The sequence below is a fragment of the Nuphar pumila genome, chromosome 2 (genome assembly GCF_984573655.1).
Source record: "Nuphar pumila chromosome 2, dmNupPumi1.hap1.1, whole genome shotgun sequence".
NCBI classification, from domain to species: Eukaryota; Viridiplantae; Streptophyta; class Magnoliopsida; order Nymphaeales; family Nymphaeaceae; genus Nuphar; species Nuphar pumila.
Window position 1 is genome coordinate 107,925,475 of NC_143250.1, and position 21,527 is coordinate 107,947,001.

Consider the following 21,527-nt stretch of genomic DNA (forward strand, 5'->3'; position numbering starts at 1 on the left):
AGTGCAGCAAGGTTGCACGTTACGTACAAGTCTTTATAAGTAGGGGTATCAATGGATCGGGTTTGACCAGGATTCAATCTGCACCGAACCCTATAAGGTCACCATTTAGTGATAAAGGAGGTCTGATTACAATCCTGGTTGGACAAAGAGACTGACTAATAGGGATGGCAGTGGACCAGGAGAAAGCGGGGCCCAGCCCCACCTCGCTTCTTTTGGACCGGGGATGAAGGTTAAAATTCATCTCCATGCAGGGATGGACTTACGCTTTCCCCCGCCCTGCCCGGTCTCCATCACGATCCCCGCCCTCCCATCGGGCCATCCCCATATGAACGGGAGTTGGGTGAACGTTTGAAATTCAAACACACATGAACGAGAGTTTAGTCCCATATCTTTCAGAAAGAGATGTAGGTGCCCCACTCTCTTGTATATAAAGGGGGTGAGAGGTAAGTAGGATGGCAGTGGACCGGGGGAAAGTGGGGCCCTGCCCCACCTCACCCTGTTTGGACTGGGGATGAAAGGCATGAAACGGGGATAGAGGAGGGGGTGGAGGTTAAAATCCATCCCCGTGTGGGGATGAAGGTTCAAAATTTGAGACAGGGTGGGGGTGAGACCTTGTCCCCCGCCCCGGTCCATTGCCATCTCTAGTCTAATACATGGAGCTGGGTATGGTTTGTGTATGGCCTGGTTTGAGTTTTGAAAAGATAGGCAATTTTTTAAAAATTTTAATGTAAGAAATATTAAAAAACATATTATTTTTCGGGTATAGTCCTGGTCTGGTTCATGTAATATTTATAGGACCTGGGTTCACTTATAGTGGTTCTGATTGGACTCGAAACCATACTGGGTACCAACACCTTAAATCAAATCCAGTGTTACCTGGGTCCCAACAAGATGCGATCCATTTAAACCCCTATTTATAAGTATACAGCCAACTTTACCCAATTCGAGTTTAGGTGTAAATTGCCTTTGAATACATAAACTTTTTGTACTATATATATATATATATATATATATATATGTATATATAATGTGTTCCTAAGGCCTTCTTTCAAGTCCCTTCAAAAATCATATTTTTAAGTTTTTTTTTTATATCTAACACCGTATATGTGATCTATAGGTTTTTGTTTAGTGAAACCAGCTTTTGGATCGCCGAAATCTGCCATGTATACAGTTTTTTCAGTGATATGAAATTAAAAGGTACCTATTTTTTTTGCGCAGAAAAAAAAAATGAAGCCTAATATGTTCACTTCTTTATATTTATATATATATAAACAAGGTGGATTTGGTAAGAATGTAAATAATTGAATATTTATAAAGATTATGAGTCACATCGTAAAGTCGTTGGGAGATGAGCTCTTACGGGAAGGAGAAGAGCCCAAGATAGCAGCGAAGGAGAGCTGCCAATTGTGGCCATCGGAGGGCTCAGATGTAGGTAGGAAGAGGTGGATGCTGGAGGATCGCGGTTAGGTTGGGGGAGAAAGGGGAAGGGAGGTAGAGAGACAGAGAGAGAGGTTCTGGAGTGGAGTGGAGGGGAGGAGGATGGGGGTGAGAAGGGAACCAGGGGACGGACTCATTGTTTCCCCTAAAGTTCACATCTTAATCCTCTATTCGTTTTCAATATTGATCAAATGCCAATAACCCCACCATCAAATCTCCAATTAAATGTCATCCTCCCAAAACATACATCACTGCTTTGCATCAGAAACATATAAAAAAAAGTCTATGTGACTGGAAAAATCAAGAGAAACAGAAAGCCCAAAAGACATGAAAGAGGAGCTCGGACAACAGCACCCCGAGGTGATGGGCTCCTGCAGTAGGAGAACATGCATGCAGAGATGAGGCGATGTAGGGGCTCCAGGGAGGCGGGACGCCAAGGTAAGAGGTGGGACTCCAACAAGGTGGGGTGAGCAAAAGCCTTCGGCAAGTTTCGATTGGGGTTCCATTCCAGCAAGGAGAAGAAGGAAGAATGTGTAAGAGAGAGAGAGAGATATTTGGTTCTCATTGGGGGTTGTCTCGAGTACGTGTGTCAACGGGTCTGGTTTATCCGGACCAAACCCTGTAGGGTCCGGGTATGGTGATAAATAAGAAAACCCATTTAAGATCCTGGTCCAGACCCGAAGGTCTAATTAATACATGGATTCGGGTATAATTTGTGAAATTTTATACCAAACCCGGGCCTGACCCGAGTTTTGATTAAGACCTACAATTTCTTAATGTAAAAATGATATAAAATATTATTTTACAGGGTATAGTCCAAGTCCGGTTCTTGTAGTTTTTATCGGTGTGAGTATTGTTTCTCTTACAGTAGACCTTATTAGACTCAGGTCCTGATAGCATACCCGAGGATCTGGTCCAAGTCTGGTTTCACCTGGGTCCAAACCAAACCTGACCCGTTGGCTGAGAGCGATATTTCCTTTTTTGCTAAAAGAACAGCCCAAAGCAAACAATGTTCAAATGTTTGAACTTCATTCACGTGGACCATCCAATATGTTGATTTGCTGTGAGATTGGTTCGACCAACCCAAAACAAGCTGTTGGTCAAACACTTTTCTCATATATATATATATATATATATATATATGGTTGTATTGTACCATCATAACGTACATTCTTGATTGACATGGATCTAAATTCCAAATGCAAAATCTAACCTTTATTTTACTGTTTTTGTGACTTGTTTTTATAGTATTTTTAAACCTCCCTTGTTTTCATGATTTGTAAGCCATTGATTTTCATTATCTTAAGAATAGGAACTTATTATATATTAGACACGAAATACTAAATATATTTGTATGATTAGATTCCTAGAAACAAGGTACTCGGCATGGTGTCATGGTACATATATATATATATATATATATATATATATATATATATATATATACATGCTGAATGGTTCTTTGGGTATTTTTTTGTGATTTCAACCTTATAAATGTGTTGGGCATGATTGATTTACTAAGAATCCACACCCAGATCATGTGTTTTTTATCAAAAAACAAAATATACGGGGCTTAAAAAAAATTACAAAAATTTTGGACGTTAATTTTTTTAACTTAATAAAAACCGACCCATGTGTCATAATTGAACACTTTGAGAGTTGATTCGTGTAAAATCAAGTACAGATTAACTCAAATGTATTGCCATTAGGCTGTCAATGGGTCGGGTTTATCCACCCTATAGAGTCCGGGTATGGTGATAAATAAGACCTTATTAAGACCCGGGTCCGAACTCAAAGATTTGATTAATACATGGAGCCGAGTATAGTTTGTGAAATTTTATACCAGACTTGAGCCCGACCCGAGTTTCGATTAAGACTCGTAACTTTTAAATGTAAAAATGATAAAAAAAATATTATTTTACTAGGTATAGCCCAAGTCTGATTCATATAGTTTTTATGACCTGGGTATGGTTTCTCTTATGGTAGGTCTGATTAGACCCATCTTCAAACCCAATACCATACTCCAAATTTGGGGTTAGGTCAAGTTCTACCTGGGTCTGAACCAAACCCGACCCATTGAGAGCCCTAATTATCATATATATATAAGAGAAAAAAAATTGGGTCCGTGCTAATCCCAGGGTTTTTTGGGCTTTTTTCATCTTATTTTTAAATTCTGACCATACAAATGTGATCTATATAATTGATTCTATAGGGATCAACTCTTGAATCATTTGATTCCAACACATGCGTGGGTTTTATAAAGTTCAAAAAATCATCGGTCCAAAATATTTGTAAAATTTTGAGTCTCCAAACATCATTTTTTCATCGAAAACACATGATCCAGGTGTGGATTCTTAGTAAGTCAGACCATGCCCAACACATTTATGGAACCAGAACCGCATAAAAAGCATCAGAGAAGCCTGAAAAACCCATTTAACATGCAGTTTAGCACCAAATGGGTTTATCACGGACCCATTTTCCTATATATATATATATATATAAAGGAATGGGTAGGTCCATGCTGCTTTTTGTGCTTACCGTGTGCCTATTTATATTGGATAGGTTTTGTTTTATCAAAAATCTGACACTTACATATATGTTCTACCTGATAGATCTGATATCATATTTTTTGAGAAAAAATGATGAATTTTTAAGTAATGAATATTTTTTAAAATTATAGGCTGCTGTTTTTTGAATCTTATAAAAATCTAACTTGGTGTCAGAATAGGATGATCCAAAAGTCTGATTGCCACAAAATCAAGCACGTAGATCACATTTGTATGATCCTATTTTAAACAAAATAGAAATAATCTTTTCAAAGCTCAGTAGGCATGGGGTAGGCACAAAAAGCATTAGTCACCTACCCATTACCATATATATATAGAGAGAGAAATTAATGGGTAGGTGTGAAATTGATACATGATACATGTTAAATGGCTTTTTTTGCCCTTCTGGTATTTTTTTTTTCAGTTCCAACCCCATAAATGTGTTGGGCATGGTCGATTTACGAGGAATCTACACATGGATCATGTATTTTTGATAAAAAAAAAATAATATTTAAAGCTTAAAAAAATTACAAAGATTTTGTACCGTTCATTTTTTGAAACTTATAAAAACCCACCCATGTGTCTTTACCTAACACTTTATTAGCTGGTCCTTATAAAGTCAAGTACATAGATCACATTTGTACCGTCAGAGTTTAAAAATAAAACAAAAAAACCTTGACAACTCATTTAGCACCTACCCATTATTCTCTTTCTCGCCATATATATATATATAGATACCTAAAAAAGGAAACGTTGTACACTGATTATAGATCCAAAAGAGTCTGGTTCCACGGTGCAGCATGGCATATAGCCATTCGCCACGTGTCCAAGATTTAAGGCTGAAAAAACGTGGAGAAAACGAGGGCATTGTTTCTCCATTTTACCCTTTCAAACTGAAAAAAATACCGTCCCCCTCAACGCCTGTGACGAACGTCGGGCTCCGCCGGCCGGTTTTTTGGCAGCAACCGGCTGGACTTGTACCGCAGCCCTAGCCCACCTTGCCCGTCTTGACCTCAAGGACCTTGCTGGGCCCATCCGCCCCGACTCGGTGACCTCACCTGACTCATTTTCCTCGCCCTCGATGCCAAATGCCTAACCGGTTTGATCCCGACTCAATCGGCCGGCTCGTACAGCTCCGCCAAATCTACCTTTGCTCCAACTGGTTGACTGACAAGATCCCGCCGGCGGTCAGCAACCTCCACAATCTCACCGAACTGAACTTCTCGGAAAACCCATGGGTAGCATCCCCTTGTCCTTAGGTCGAAGCTGAGCTTACTCGGAGCGGACTGGGAGACGTGAAGGATTTTACCAATTAGAGTCCAACCAATGTACGGTTGGTGATGTGATTTTTTTCCTTCAGTTATTAAAAACACATTTTGAATTTTATATATAAACAAAATGCTTGTACCCGTATTGTGCAAATAGAGCTTGCAAGGTAAGCAGGTATGATCATGGCATGTGTGCATGTGTAACTTCCATCGTGATGTCTACTGCCCAGTCTTGAATCGGCCGATATGTATAATACCGCCAGAAAATCGATATGATATTGACTTGTATTGGTTATTTTTAATAAATATAAAAACTAACTTAAAATTAATTTTTAAATATTTTAATATTATTTTAATAGCTTTAACATGTGTCACATTCTGATATTGTCACGTAATATTTTAAATTTGTTTTTTTTTTTAGCCTCACCTAAATGATTGCCAAAGATACAGGTCTGATTCCGATTCCTACAACATTGCTCCCGCCCAAATGCAAGAGAAAAATAAATGATAATAAAAGAGAGAAGAGAGAGAGCCTAATAATAATAATAATCAAGCATTTTTTATGCAGCACAGCTGCCGCCACTGACAGCCACCCATCTCAACATTTCTTGAGATGGAGACCAAGATGGATGGATGCAATGCCGCTGCATATAATGTAGAATAAAATGGTAACAACATATATAAATATATATATATATATATATACAGAGAGAGAGAGAGAGATTGGAATCAGTAGCCTTCCACACTTCTCACCTTTTGCTTTTCCCTCTCTCACTTTGTTAGCCTTTAATTCTATCACCCAAAAAAACATGACAAAGCTGCACCTTTAATTACTTGCACCAACATGCTGCCTCTTGAGCCTAATCTTATTTCATTCTCATCTTAAAAGCATTGAACCCAAGTACAACACAGGTCAACACATGCTAAGCCAGGCTAGGTTGGTCCCACTCCCACCAACCCTCTCTCCCTTTGTTGAAGCCTTTAAAGTATGCTGTTTGGTTTGGGCCCCACCTCATTGTGGGGTCAGCCATCCCAGCGGACCCTAGTCTGAGGTTGGTTGGTTGGGCTTGCCGGACGCATGCCCTTTGGGTCGCTATCCACTCACAACTAAGACAAAGCATTAAGGGCCCAACTCAAGGCTCACCTCTGACTCAACCTAGTCCTTTCCTGTTGCCTAAGAATCAAGGGCTTTGTCAGGGTTCGGATCCTCATTACCTATGCCCCGATCCGAACACATATAGAACAGGCCATGGATGGCAAAATAACCCGGTCATGCATTGACCAGTCCGAGTCAACAACTTGCATCGAGCACCCAGTGAATCATAAGTCAAGGATAACTTGGTTTTGTCAAGGATAAGTTAAACTCCCACCATGGCCGCATTGACTCAGTCTGAGTCTTGAGCTATGGTAAGACTTAGTCGACTTTAGTCAAAGCATAATGTGTGTTGCCTTCGTTGACTTGACTAATACCCAGCTAATTAATTACGTTGAGTCACGATTCATAAGTTATGTTAATTTCATTTGTTCTTTGCATCTTCTTTATTTTGCTTCTTGTTTTTAAAAGCAATTCCGTACTCTTATTTTCAGTTTGCACATGCGTGGTTGGGTGATCCGGCCGAGTACTTCACAAAGTCTGGGCCACACAAAATACAGAAAATTGCTAATGCGTGCAGTATGAGCAAAACACAAAATTTTCTTTGTTTTGTGCTTGGGACGGAGGGATCCCCAGTAACACATCTCAGAGCTGATAAGGATAATGCTCATACGGTTATGACTCCTACCAATAATGGCTTCTCAAAAACCAAAAAACGATGGATAACTTAAATGAGGTTACAAGGAATCAGACTCAATCAGTAATCTCATTAGCCAATCGTATATTTGATAATCCAATTTATTTTTTTTGATAAAATTATCAAAAAGGATAATTGATGTCATTTGTTATCTTTAGTTGTTTTGTTATTCTATCTAACTGTGTAGGTGGGTATTCTAGAACTATATTCTAAACATTGTAAAACTTTGTTATGCTTATAAATAGAATACTTGACCTCTCGATGGACAAGAAAGTGAAAATCGAGTTTATCATCATGTTCGTAATTCTTTCATGATATCAGAGCTATCAAGTTTTAACGAGTTTTCAATGGCTTTCTCATCGTCCATTTCCTCTCCTATGACCTAGTAGAATGCTATTGTCAGACTTGTCTCGATAAAACTAAATCGGGACAACTACTTGTTGTAGAGATCTCAGCTCGAATCAGTCATGATCATCCAAGATCTCCTCAAGTTTGTCGACAACTCCTCTCCTCAACCAGATCCCTTCATTGTCGCGACAGATGAAGGTAAGATAGAGAATCTGAATTATCCTATTTAGATTTGTTCTGATCAGCTGGCTCTCAGTTGGATCAAAGCTACTGTTTTTTAAATTGTTTTTGGTCAAATCATGAGAACAAAAATGACCTATGAAACCTGGCTTGTTCTGAAAAAAATATATGGATCTCAATATTCTTTGAGACTCATGATTCTGAAGAAAGATCTGTCTTTATTAAGAAAGAAAGTATGAATACGTTGTCTTATCTAGACCGAATAAAGTTCTTAGCCAACTCACTTGCCATCGACAATCAGCCCATAGAATATGAAGAATTAGTTCAAATAAATTTGAATGGTCATCCTCTAGAGTACGAAAGCTTTGTGACCTTCGTCACCACTAATTCGACGTTGTATACCTTCACAGATCTATATGATTTGCTTCTTAACCAGAAAAATGTGTGCTTCTAATTCATGCCAAGCCTCCAGAAACACCCAAACCCCAGCAAACTGCCTTTAGGGGTCGAGGTCGTGGCCACAGTTTTTATCGAGGTCATGGTAAAAAAAATGGAGAAATTCTTCTCCAAACACATCTAATAGTAACCTTGTATGCCAAACTCAAGGTGGTCGTAGGGTAGTCACCTGTCAATATTGTGGAAAATACAGACATATTGTCAAAACTTGTTGGAATATCGCTAAAGCCTTCTCTGCCATGTCTCTTCAGTAATTCACTAATGACTATTGGTATCCTGACACTAGTGTTGTGAATCATCTAACCATAGATGACCAACAACTCTCCCATAAATTACAATATCACGGAGGTGAGCAAGTCATGATTGGCAATGGTAATATGCTTCTCATCTCTCACACTGGTAATCTTATTATGAAATCTCATAGCTCTTCCTTTGATTTAAAGAATGATCTTCATATTTCTGCTATTACGAAGAACCTTTTATTTGTGACCAATTTACTGAAGATAATGATTATATTTTTTAATTCACTCCCTTTGAATTCCTTGCCAAGGATCATCAGACATGCAAGATTTATATAAGAGGACCGAAATCTAGTGTGGGACTATACCCAATCAAATCTGATAATCATATACAAGTGGTGGCATATGCAGGCAAAGTGACTTCTTTTGATACATGGCACCAACGTCTCGGACATGCAAAAAAAAATATTGTTTCTTACTTAAAACTCTATTCATTCTATTTCTGTTAATAAAAATAACAAAATAAGTGTGTCAGAGTTATCTTGTTGGCAAAGCTAACAAACTTCCTTTTGGTTACTCTTTTTCTTCTACGAGATCTCCATTTGAACTTCTACACATCGATGTTTGGGTGCTTGCCCTAGTCTCTTCACGTGAATAATTTCACTTTTATCACCTCATAGTGGATGATTTTTCTCGTTTCTCATGACTATTTTCATTGCATACTAAGTCTCAAGTGTTTGAGTGTTTTAAGTCTTTCAAGTATGTCACTGAAAAGCAACTTCAACTCTCCATCCGCGCTTTTCAAACTGATAATAGAGGCAAATTTACCAATCGTGATTTTGAGAGTTTTTTACGAGACCATGACATACTTCATCAGTTTTCATGCCTGCATACCCCAGAACAGAACGAGCTCATTGAGCGCAAACATTGACATGTCACTGAAACCGGGATCAGCATATTAGATACTTTCCCTTTGTCATATTCCTTCTGGGTCGATGTCTTTCATACTGCCATTTACATTATTAATCATATTTCAACCCTAGTACTTAATTGTAAGACCATGTATGAGCTTTTCTTTTACAAACCGGCCGACTATCATCCTCTCTGTGTCTTTGGCGCTTACTGCTATCCACTTTTAATGCCCTATCATACCTCTAAATTTCAGCCCAAGACTACTTCTTGTATTTTTCTTGGCTATGCCTCTCGCCATAAGGGCTTCCTTTACTTCGACCCCTCTCAAAATTGCACCTATATTTATTGTCATATTTACTTTGATGAATCTGTCTTTGGACACATCTCTTTGTCTATTTGTCCTTCCTCACCTAGTCTTTTCGAATGGGGTCTCTCTTCGACCGTCGTCCTACCTCCTCCTGATCCTCCACTGATATACCTGTCTCTTATGCTTCACTTACTCTTTTTTCTCTTATGAGTCACATCCCCGCTGCTGACCCACCTGATTCTTCCTCTTCACTGCCCTCTTATTTCCCTCTTCCTAACTCCATCGTGAGTCGCCCGTCCGAGCATACACACACCATGATCACTAGCTCTATGACCAACTCTCTTAAACCCCATGCGTTCACCACTACCCGCAATCCTCTCTCCCTTGCTTTTTTTAGATCTATTTTACTCACACCTGAACTTACTTCATTTAAACAGGCTAATCTTGACCTCAAATGGCGCATAGCTATGTAAGATGAGTTTAATGCACTCTAACTTAATCACACTTGGCACCTCGTTCCTCCTCTTCCTCACTATAATATATCATTAGCTCCAAATGAGTTTTTTGGATTAAACGACATGTTGATGGCTCTGTGGCTTGCTACAAAGTTATCTCATTGCTAAGGGTTTTCATCAAGAGGAAGGCATCAACTTTTTTGAGACTTTTAGTTCAGTTGTGAAACCCACTACCATCTGCGTTGTTCTTGCTCTTGCGGTTTCGTCAGATTGACCGATACACCAATTGGATTTTAATAATGCTTTTTTAAACAGTATCCTTTCTGAAGATGTTTATATGGCACAACCTCAAGGTTTTGAAGACTCTTTTTATCCTCAGCATGTATGCAAGCTGGATTGAGCCTTGTACGGTCTCAAGTAGTCTTCTCATCCCTGGTACCAGCGTCTCAACTCTTATCGTCAATTCTGCGGGTTTTGTATCTCTCTTTCTAATGCTTCGTTATTTATTTTTTGAGATAGCTGTCTGGTTAATTATTTACTAGTTTATGTTGATGATATCATCGTCACTGACAACTCCATAGTTGCCATTAAGCATTTGATTCAGTGCCTCAGTCTTGCTTTTTCCATCAAAGATCTTGGACGCTTAAATTATTTTTTGGGTATTGAACTTCATTATGCCTCCTCAGGTATTTTTCTCTGTCAAGCGCACATATACACTTACTTTACTTCACCGTGCATCTATGGTTGATGCGAAGCCGATCTCTACTCCTCTACTTTATTATCTAAGGATGATGCTCTTCTTTTTCATGACTCTACTTTATATTGGAGCATTGTGGGCAATCTCTAATATCTCACCATCACACAGTTTGATGTTGCCTTTGCGGTCAACAAGGATTGTCAGTTTATGCATCAACCCATAATTACCTACTGGTCTGCTGTCAAATGCATCCTTCGCTATCTCAAGGATACCATTGAACATGGTTTGTTCTTCTCACAATCTTTCTCTCTCCAACTCAGCGCCTTATCTGATGTTGACTGAGCCGATAGCCTTGATGACCACAAGTCTATAAGTGCTTTTGTTGTTTTTCTGAGCTCTAATTTGGTTTCTTGGTCTTCTTGCAAGCAACAAACTGTAGCTCGATCTAACACTGAAGTTGAATACAAGTCTATCTCTTGTGCTGCATCCGATCTTCTTTGGCTCAAGTCTCTTCTCATTGAGATTGGCTTCATTCCTTCTTAGCCACCTACTCTTTGGTGTGATAATATTGGGGCTTTATATCTCGCAACGAATTTGGTTTTTCATGCTTGCACCAAACATGTTGAAATTGATTTTCATTTTGTTCAAGATAATGTGCAAAAGGGTCATCTTCAAGTTTAGTTTATCACCTCCTCTGACTAGCTGGTTGACGATATCACTAAGCCTCTTCCATTTTCGTGGTTTGTTTTCATTCGTGACAAGCTCAACGTCGTTGACCCCACGTTGAGCTCATAGGGGGCATGATAAGGATAATGCTCATATGGTTATGACTCCCACCAATAATGGCTTCTCGGAAACAAAAAATGATAAAAATGTTCTGGATAACTCAAATGAGGTTACAAGGAATTAGACTCAATCAAGAATCTCATCAGGCAACCATATACCTGATAATCCGATATCATCATTTTTGATAGAATTATCAAAAAATGATAATTGATGTCATTTGTTATATTTAATTGTTTTGTTATTCTATCTAACTGTGTAAGTCAGTATTCTAGAACTGTGTATTCTAAATATTATAAAACTTTGTTATGCTTATAAATAGAATACTCGACCTCTCGGTAGACAAGAGAGTGAAAATCGAGTGTATCATCCAATTTGTAGTTCTTTAAGAGTCATCCTTCTTGAGATGAGTTGGTTGTCTATTTCAAGAAATGTTGAGATGGACGGGTCTGAGATGCATGGTGCTGCAGAAAAAAAAAACCTCATAAATAAAATGGAGCAGGTACATCTTCTAGAAGAGATGGTTTTCTATAACTTCGCATAGATGACCTTAGAGAGCTGTTAGGACTTGGCGATCGCGATGCAAAACACCATAAGTACATATTCCTATTTGGCGTAGGCCTTGCTGCAAAGAACATGCACTCCATTATCAATCTCTCAACCTCCATCAACCTGAAAGCCTTAGGGCAACCCACTTAGCCAAGTGTGTAGAGCTCTTTTGTGCAAGTTTTTTTTTCTTTCAGAAAATAATTATTGTACAACTATTTTGACATGTTTTTCTAAAAACTCTATAATTTTTGCTATTCTCCATATGTCTAAAATCATAAATACCCAACCTCATTAGGACTTTTTTACTTTTCATAATTGCTAATTGATAGGTTATTGCAATAAAATGGTATTGTTTGTCAGCTAGTGCAAACTCCCACTTAAATCTAAAATCACATGTTTTCTTATGTGAACCTCACAAACTCGCATAAATTTATTCGCAAAAATTCGGCGAAACTGAAACCACTAAAATCATAAATATCTTACTTATTCGCATATACTTCATGAATTTGCATAAATATATATGTAAACCTTCGGTTAGATTGAAACCACCAAAATAAAAAATATCCTACTTATTCGCATATACTTCATGAATTCGCATATTGTGTGAATCTTCGATTAGACTGAAACCATTAAAATCATAAATATCCTACTTATTCGCATATACTTCACAAATTTGCATAAACATATATGTGAACCTCTACTTTAGTTTAATTGAATGTCACAACATCACAAACATCGTACTTAAATATTTGCAAATTTATGACATATATGTTATTTCTTATTTTTTGTAGAGTTCGTGAATCATATATAAACTCATTGTTCACACTCCCAAGACTAATTTTGCATAAACTAGGTTTTTTTGTAGTCTCCAAACTGCTTTCTTTCGATGACTTATTTCAACAACTATTCATAGGTAATAGAGGGTTCTACAACGGAGTTCTTTGCAGTTTGTAAGAAACCCTAAGTACAAAAACAAACTTATATATGATTCACAAACTCGACAAATAATAAGAAAACTTGTAAATATTTATTATGGATATTTGCAATGTTGCGCCGTTCAATCTAACTGGAGGTTCACACATATATTTATGTGAATTTGTGAAGTGTATGCAAATAAGTAGGATATTTACAATTTTAGTGGTTTCAGTCTAACCAGAGGTTCATACAATATTTATGTGAATTTTTGAAGTATATGCGAATAAGTTGTTGGATCTAGTATGAGAACTAGATCCAGTGTAGGATTCAGTTCTTCTATGGCCATAAGGTCTCATGCATGAATTAAGTAGGTTACTTTTGTGGGCTTAATTAGTGGTTTATGAGTAGTTATAACTCCACATTCATTAATCAATTACAGAATGTGGAAGGCCCATAACTCGGTATTTGTTATGCTGGGAAGGTAACAACTACTCTAAGAGAGGTTATAAGAGCCTAGCACTTGCACACAAGATAATGGAGAAAATCCATGTGCATTATTCTCCTTGACGCAGGTTGTTTACCAAAACTCTTTCATCGCCTTCGTTGTTTCTCCTTTGTGCATACCTCGATTCAGATTCTTCAGTGGTATCAGAGCCACAGTTTCAGTGCGCGTATGAAGAGTTATGTTATGACAATTATACAACTACAGTGAAGGGGTTCGACCACTACCTACGAAAAGAAAATGGGAGTAGAAAAAAAAAGAGAAAGAGAAAGAACCTACAGATTCGTCCAATTTTGAGATCCTTCATCTCCTCTATTGTTAGAAGCCGCATCGTTAAACCACCCCCAAGTCCATGAATGACAATCGACTCACCATAGCACATGTCAAAAAAATTGATCAAGACGTCGTTTACAGCCAGATCGATGTTGGACCTCATTAGGCTCACCGGAAACAACTCATTGAGCATCGGGAAGACGCCTCTAATCCCCTCAATGTTCGTTTAGGTTGATCTCAAGTGTCTCAAATGTCATCAACTCAAGGTCGTTCACGAGGACCTTGAGCCACTAGTCCCACTACGGGTTGAGGTCTCGATGGCATGGTCGACGTTGAAGAGGTTGATCCAGAGTTGAAAGCTCATGGTGGAGGTAGACCAACGCCCTCGCCACCCCCTCTGCCATTTCCACCCAGCGATGCCACCCACTGAGCTGCTTCTCCTCTACCGCCTCCTCTAGGCTCCCTTCTGGGATGAACTCATAGACAAGGAGCTTCTTTGGGCTGAAGAGGCACCACCCATAGTGCGCCACCAGGTTCAGGTGGCTCTACCCCATCCCGTCGTTGCTCAGCAGCTTCTTCACCGCCACCTCCCTTCCGTCTGAGGGTGTTCCCCTGTACACCATCCTGAACCCTCTGCTTACGATAATCCTCCTCTCTGAGAAGTTTCCTATCGTTGTCAGGATGTCCTTGTAGGTGAACATGGTCTTGTCTAGCTGAAAGACCTTCACTGGATCAGAGTAATCAGTCAGGTGTGTGTGTGTGTGTGTGGGTGGGTGTGGGTGGGTGTGTGTGTGTGTGGGGGGGGGGGGGGGGGGGGGGGGACGTCGAAGATGAGCATCCTGATTAGTCTTGCGCCATCTTGACTGTGGGGATGTTCGACGGGCCGACCACGTGGCAGAAGATGAGCAAGAGGATGATGGAGAGGATAAGGCCCAGGCAGAGAGCCACGAAGATGAGAGAGACAATCACGACCCTTGGAAGCTTAGGCAGCCTACGGTGGCCCAACGATCGTGGTGAGGTAGAGGTGCAGCCGAAGGAGTTATGGCAGGAGGGAACACAGAGGAGGGGGTCACTGAGGAAGGAGTCCTCATTGAAGGTGCTGAGGTGACCCGCTGTTGTGATCGTGTAGTTGAGGCACGGCTTGAACGAGACGTTCAACTTATTCAGCTCGCTGAGACAAGACAGAGCAGCCAAAGGAAACTTGTTGGAGAAGTTGGATGATAGGTCCAGAGGGGTGGCAATTTCTGACACGACCCGCCAACCCGCTTCTTAGCCGGGTTCGGGTTTGGCTTAAACGGGTTCGTGTCGTAAACGAGTCGACCCGCCTAACCCGTTTATTAAACGGGTCGGGTTCGTGTTAGGGGTATGCCAACCCGCCAACCCATTTAATAAACGAGTTAGGCGGGCGGGTCAACCCGTTTACCCGAACCCGACCCACCAACCCACCCGCTAACCCGCCCTCCCATAAACTTTTCAATGTAAAACCCTGAACCCAACCCGCCAACCCGCCTGCCAACCCGTTTACCCAACCCGACCCGTTTATTAAACGGGTTAACTGTGTCGTGTCGGGTTGCCGATTTAATAAATGGGTCGGGTTTGTGTTTGCCACATCCGACCCGTTTAATAAACGAGTCAGGTTTGTGTTGAGGTATGCTGACCCGCCGTCACGACCCGCCAACCCAACCTGATTGCCATCCCTATCTGCAGGCACATGAGGTTGCCCAGCTTGTCTGGGATCTGACCGGAGATGAAGTTTTTTGTGATGTTAAGTACTTACAGTGGGATCCTCCCGATATTCGGTGGGAGAGCACCAGAGAAGGTGTTGTAGCCCAGATTGATGAGGTTGAGCCGCTACATCTCCCTCAGAGAGGCAAGAATCTCCCTGGAGAAATTGTTCTTTGTGAGCTGCTAGTAGTCGGAGAAAACCCTATTGCCAGCGTCATGGGCAGCGAATCTTCTGGAGGAGATGATGGAGATTTTGACGATGGTTGGACCCAAAACCATGGCAGGCGACCGTGAAGGAAGCGAGGCAGCAACCGCCCACTAATGCTTTCCTCTGGTAAAAGGGTGAAAGGTAAAAAATAAAACAAAAGAAGAGGGAGGAAAGAAAACAATAAAAAACAAAACAAAACAAAACAGAGAGATAAAAAAGGGGAAGAAGAAGGGTAGAGAAGTTTTTTTTACTTTTAAAGTAAAATTATTCAAATGCCCTTCTCATTTTTCTAAAATTCCTTTCTAATGGCTTAATTATTACTTGTCCTATTTGGTAATTTTATTATTTTATTCAATTACCATATTACCCTTAATGTTTTACGAAAAATGTTTTCTATTAAACTTGAATTCAAAATTTATCTCTATCTTTTTTGGTAATTTTCTTATATTAAGTAAGATTATAGAATTGTCCCTGTTACTTTTGGTTAATTACTTATGTGCCCCTATATTTTTTGAATAGGGACCCTATTATTTTGGAAAATTTCAGGAAAGGTCCTGTCCACTGGTAAATAACTGAGGCAGTGTTGCAAGTTCTAATTTGTTATATAAACAGGTTTTGATTTATTGTTTTATTCCAAAACAATCTTTTAACCTTTCAAACTTTATAGAAAAGTTATTTTAAGTTGCTGAAAACCTCACAATATTTTATCTTGGGAAGGCCTATTTTGGATCTGATTATGATTTGAATTGAGTGCAAGTTTAGATCCAGATTAGCTTGATGGGATAAAAAATTATTCATTGCTATAATTGCTCTATATGTGTGGGTGTGCCTTTCAATAGTATCTCTTTGCATTTTTTGATTGTATGAATCTAGTCATTTATCCTGTTTTATGATGGATTCGGATAGTAACATGCTAGGTACTTTTTGGATCTAAGGGAGGATAATCCTTTGCTTTTGTGGTGTGAATGTTGTCTTGGTATGGATTTATATTGATCCAATTTTTATAATGGGTCAAGTTGTATTAGAATAGGACCCATTGGATTTGTTGTTTGGGTCAATATTGGATTTGATTGGTATTGAATCAGATGTTTTAAACCTAACAAGGTGACATAGACCTAGTTTGATCCAATAAAATGATATTGGGTCTGGTTGAATATGCATGAATCTAGATAGTTCAAATTGATTGGGTATAGATCTCGTTGAATTTATTTTGGATCCCGACAATGTTATTGGATCTCGTTGAACTTGAATGGATCTAGTGTTGAGTCTGGATGCCCACATATAGGATATGAATCCAGATTTGATCTATTGATGAATATATATATATATTGTCACATATATTGTATGGATCTAGATTTGATTCAAGTTTTATGTTGAATATAAATAGTATCAAGCTAGATATTTGAACCTAATAATGACATATTTTGTATGGGTTTTTGTTTGACCCGAATAGATCAAGAGAAGTAGAATATTGGATGTATAATGTGGATCTATTTGCATTTAAAACATATAGTTATGGATATGAATTTGAATTATAATCAAATCTTGTGTAATCCATGGTTTTATTTAAGCTTGTATGGAGATTCATTTTAATATGGGTCGTGTTGGACTTGATAAAAAACATCTCAAGTCGGATTTGGATATGGACTCTTACAAATCTAATGAATTTGGATATATATATATCTGATAATGAATTTGAACTTAAATGTTCAGGCTTGTGTCCTTAGAATTAACTTATCATATTTAGCATATCCCAATGATAATGAGACATGCATATCCAAATTGAATTTGAAGATAGAGATTTATGCTTTACTTCATAATGAAAAATCAACATAGTCTGTGAATATCCTCATGATGGTGATATATCATTAAAGAAAAGTTCATCTAGTGTATGTAAAAGCTCATGATGTCATGACTTAATGCAAATATTACTTAAATGCAATACAATAGTGGGAGCTGAATTATAATTTTACACATGCATATGAGGATATTTATTTATATATGATGATAAATAATCATCATAAATAATACTTCCTATAGTATGCTTATATAAATGCATGAAGAGATATTTTGTTTTCATGCTTTAGAAAATTATGCATGAAATGCTACATGGCGTTGGTCCGTCACATTTATGATTATTTGGATATGAATATACTGATCTAAAATGATTAGGTGGTGATTAACCTGTGATAATGCAAGTGAAAAACGAGAGTATAAACTATGGTGAAAGTTTTGAAAAGTGAGTATTTGTTATGTTTGGGCAATTCATGGATTTATGAATTAATAAATTTCATAGTACTCAACTAGTGTGCATGATTATGGTATAGTCATGGAAGAGCCACAATAACTCCATGACTATGTGAGACCTATATTATAATGTATTCATTTTTTTCTTCTTTAGATCTATGGACTGCATGACTTAATATGCAGTAAATGATGAATACTTGAAATAAATTATCACTCATTAAATGTTATGATAAAATTTATGACATGATGAAAAAACAATATAGTTTGTGAATAACTTCATGATAGAGATATATTATGAAGAATAAATTTAACTAGTGTATGTAAAACCCCATGGTGTCATATAGTTATGAGTGCAATACATAATACACTGATCATGATACAGTGTGGGTGTTCGCTCTGTATGGCCAAGTAAGAGATGTTGGATCCAATATGAGAACTGAAACCAATGTATGATTTAGTTCTCCTGTGGTCATAAGATCTCACACATCAATTAAGTAGGTCACTTTTGTGGGCTTAATTAGTGGGTTATAGGTAGTTACAACTCCACATTCAATGATCAGTTACAGAATCTGGAGAGCCCATAACTTGGTGTTTGTCATGTTGGAAAGGTAACGACTACTCCAAGGAAGGCTATAAGAGCTCAACACTTGTGCACAAGATAATGGAGAAAATTCATGTGCGTTATCCTCCTTGATGCAGGCCATTTACCGAAACTCTTTCATCCTCTTCGTTGTTCCTCCTTTGCGCACACCTCGATTTAGATTCTTCATAAGATATTTGTGGTTTTAGTTTCACTGAATGTTCGCAAGTAAATTTATACAGTTTATGAGGTCCGCAAAAGAAAACATGTGATTCTGAATTTAAGTGAGAGTTTGCACTAGTCGACAAGTGTTACAATTTTATCGCAATAACCTATCAATTCGCAAATGCAAAGGGTAAAAGGATCCTAACGAGGTCGGGTATTTGAGATTTTGGATATCAAGAAAATAACAAAAATTGTAGAGTTTTTAAGAAAATGTGTCAAATTAGTTATATAGTACGGTCATTTTCCATTTTTCTTTTGTAATTTTGAACTCAAGTCTACCAGCGAGGGCTCCATGTGATTGGTAACAGCTGTCAATGCACGTCTCCTTGTGGTGGGATGTTGCAGGTTCAAAACCCAGTGGTATGTTGAATAATAACTGGTAGGGGTCTGCCTAACCCCAACATGCCTTAAAGAAAAAACAGAAAAATCAACTCAAGTCTAAGCTAAGCATTTCTGTCACAAGTTATAAAGGAAATAAAGAAGGCTACAAGAAAGAGAGCACATCTTCCGTAACCTTCACTACCCACAAGGATTGGACCATGAGTGAAGGCTTGCTCCTTTGTAAGATAATACTACCACGGTGGAAAATGTCCAGTAAATGTTAAAGACTTAGCAAACAGCTCAAAAAGCAGCACCCCACTGTAAGCTCACCTATGCAAGGCATATAGTTCACTCCAGCCCACAATGCAACGCTCATATCTGGGTGTTGATTCTGGCATTGAGTAAAGCAAATCACTGTGTTGCTCTCGATTTGAGGTAAAAACAAATGCCCGAGAACCCTACTGCTGGCGGATCAGGTGCAATCACATCGCACAAAAATAATGTACCGCTGCATCTGACTGCCCATCATCTGTTGTTGGGACCCACCAAACCGGCAATGAACCGGACGGATGTTGGCGGCAGGTGCAGCAGCACATGTTTTTGTGCAATGTAATTGCACCTGATCCAGCCTCCAGTCGTCCTCCAAGGAGAGAGCATGGAGAATCTAGTGCAATTTCTCGAAATCCAAACACACCCCAAAAGAAAAATGCCCTGTACTATAAAGCAACCTTCTGTGGTAATCATAGTTGTACAAATAGATCAGGCACAATGAGCGTGAGAACTTCACTGTTGATAATCAAGCAAGTGGGGGGCAAGATTCTTATCTTTTGAACCATGCTCGAGTCACACCTTCAAAGTTGCAAATCAAAAGATGATCTACTTAGTACGCATGTACTTGAAAAAGTTGTGGATAACATCAAAAGACATGGAAGGCATTGATCACTTGTTCAATGTTCATGTACCAAAAAATTCCAGCCACTAAGGGATCACACTGTTTGCACTGTAATTCCACTGCATTTATATACTACTTTTGAGATAAGACAATCTATAGATTGCTTTTGAGTGAATACAAATCAATATTTAATTATCAACTAGTTAAAGTCATCATCAAACACAGTTTGTGGTCCTAATGCATGATGGAGGTGCTTATTTAATTTACCTCAGGTTGATATACGCAGTATCTTATTAGGAGAAAGGCAGCTGGTTAGAAAGCCTAGAGCACAATCATTTTGTTTAAAAATGCACGCTAGTGAGCACTAGTGGCTATGATTAATTTTTAATAAAATAATACACATAACATCGCAAAAAAAATATATAAAAGAAACCCCATAACCTATACAGGTTCCCTACTAGCTCTTTCATGAGAGTTTAGCATGAAACAGCACTCTAAATAATTGTTTTGAATCAAATCAACCATTAAATCATGATTTATTGGTGCACGCGGGTCCAAATGCAACCAAATTCAGGTGGGCTTGGAGGGAAGATCAAATAGGACACTTTCTAGTAAGCATAAAGCTTCATAGTTCATAAGACAGGAAAGTGCACCCACAGATAAATATTGCCAAGACTGCACACTACATAGCAGTCGTGTGTAAGATTTTTGTGCCTGAATTTATCACTATGATAATTAAGAAGCCTTGGGAAGCATTCTAACAGACAATTGGTGCACGCGGGTCCAAATGCAACCAAATTCAGGTGGGCTTGGAGGGAATATCAAATAGGACACTTTCTAGTAAGCATAAAGCTTCATAGTTCATAAGACAGGAAAGTGCACCCACAGATAAATATTGCCATGACTGCACACTACATAGCAGTCGTGTGTAAGATTTTTGTGCCTGAATTTATCACTATGATAATTAAGAAGCCTTGGGAAGCATTCTAACAGACAAGCAGTGAACATGCATCTACTTGAATCTCTGTCTGTGGCATGAGTGGTCTGACCACTGTAACTTATAAAATTACTTTGATCTGATTCTTAAACTATCTTAAACACATTTCCTAGATAATGGGTGGAATAGCATGCTAAGGACTCCATGTTTAAGCTAATTACAACTTTACTTATCACGATATTTGTGTAATTCAATCCAGCAGAAGCCTACAAGCACAGATCCCTTACAAAGTTTATATGCATCAGATGAAAAACACAAACAAATCCTGGAACATTCAGAAACGGTGCGGATAATAACGCTAAGGCATCAGCAAGTTCGATGCTCTAAAGTCAAATAATAATCATATTACTTGGTCCATTCCACCCTGGAGAAGATCAGCCATCAAATCTAGAATGACACCACTCAAATTATAGCAAAAAGAACTCTTTACAAGACCTAAACGTTGAAGCAGATCAATACGTCATATGAAGCAGCAGCCAGAAACAAACCAACGGCTAGATACATCCAAAGGTGATATAGGTCAGCAAAGGAAACGCCTGAGAAAGTTTGAAATCAGCTTCCGTTTGCACGTAGGAATGCATGTCAACAAACAAAAACAACATCAAGCATATAGCTAGCTTTCAACAAATCATAAAACAATTTGCTTAGTAATTGTAGTCACAAGCTCATACATAA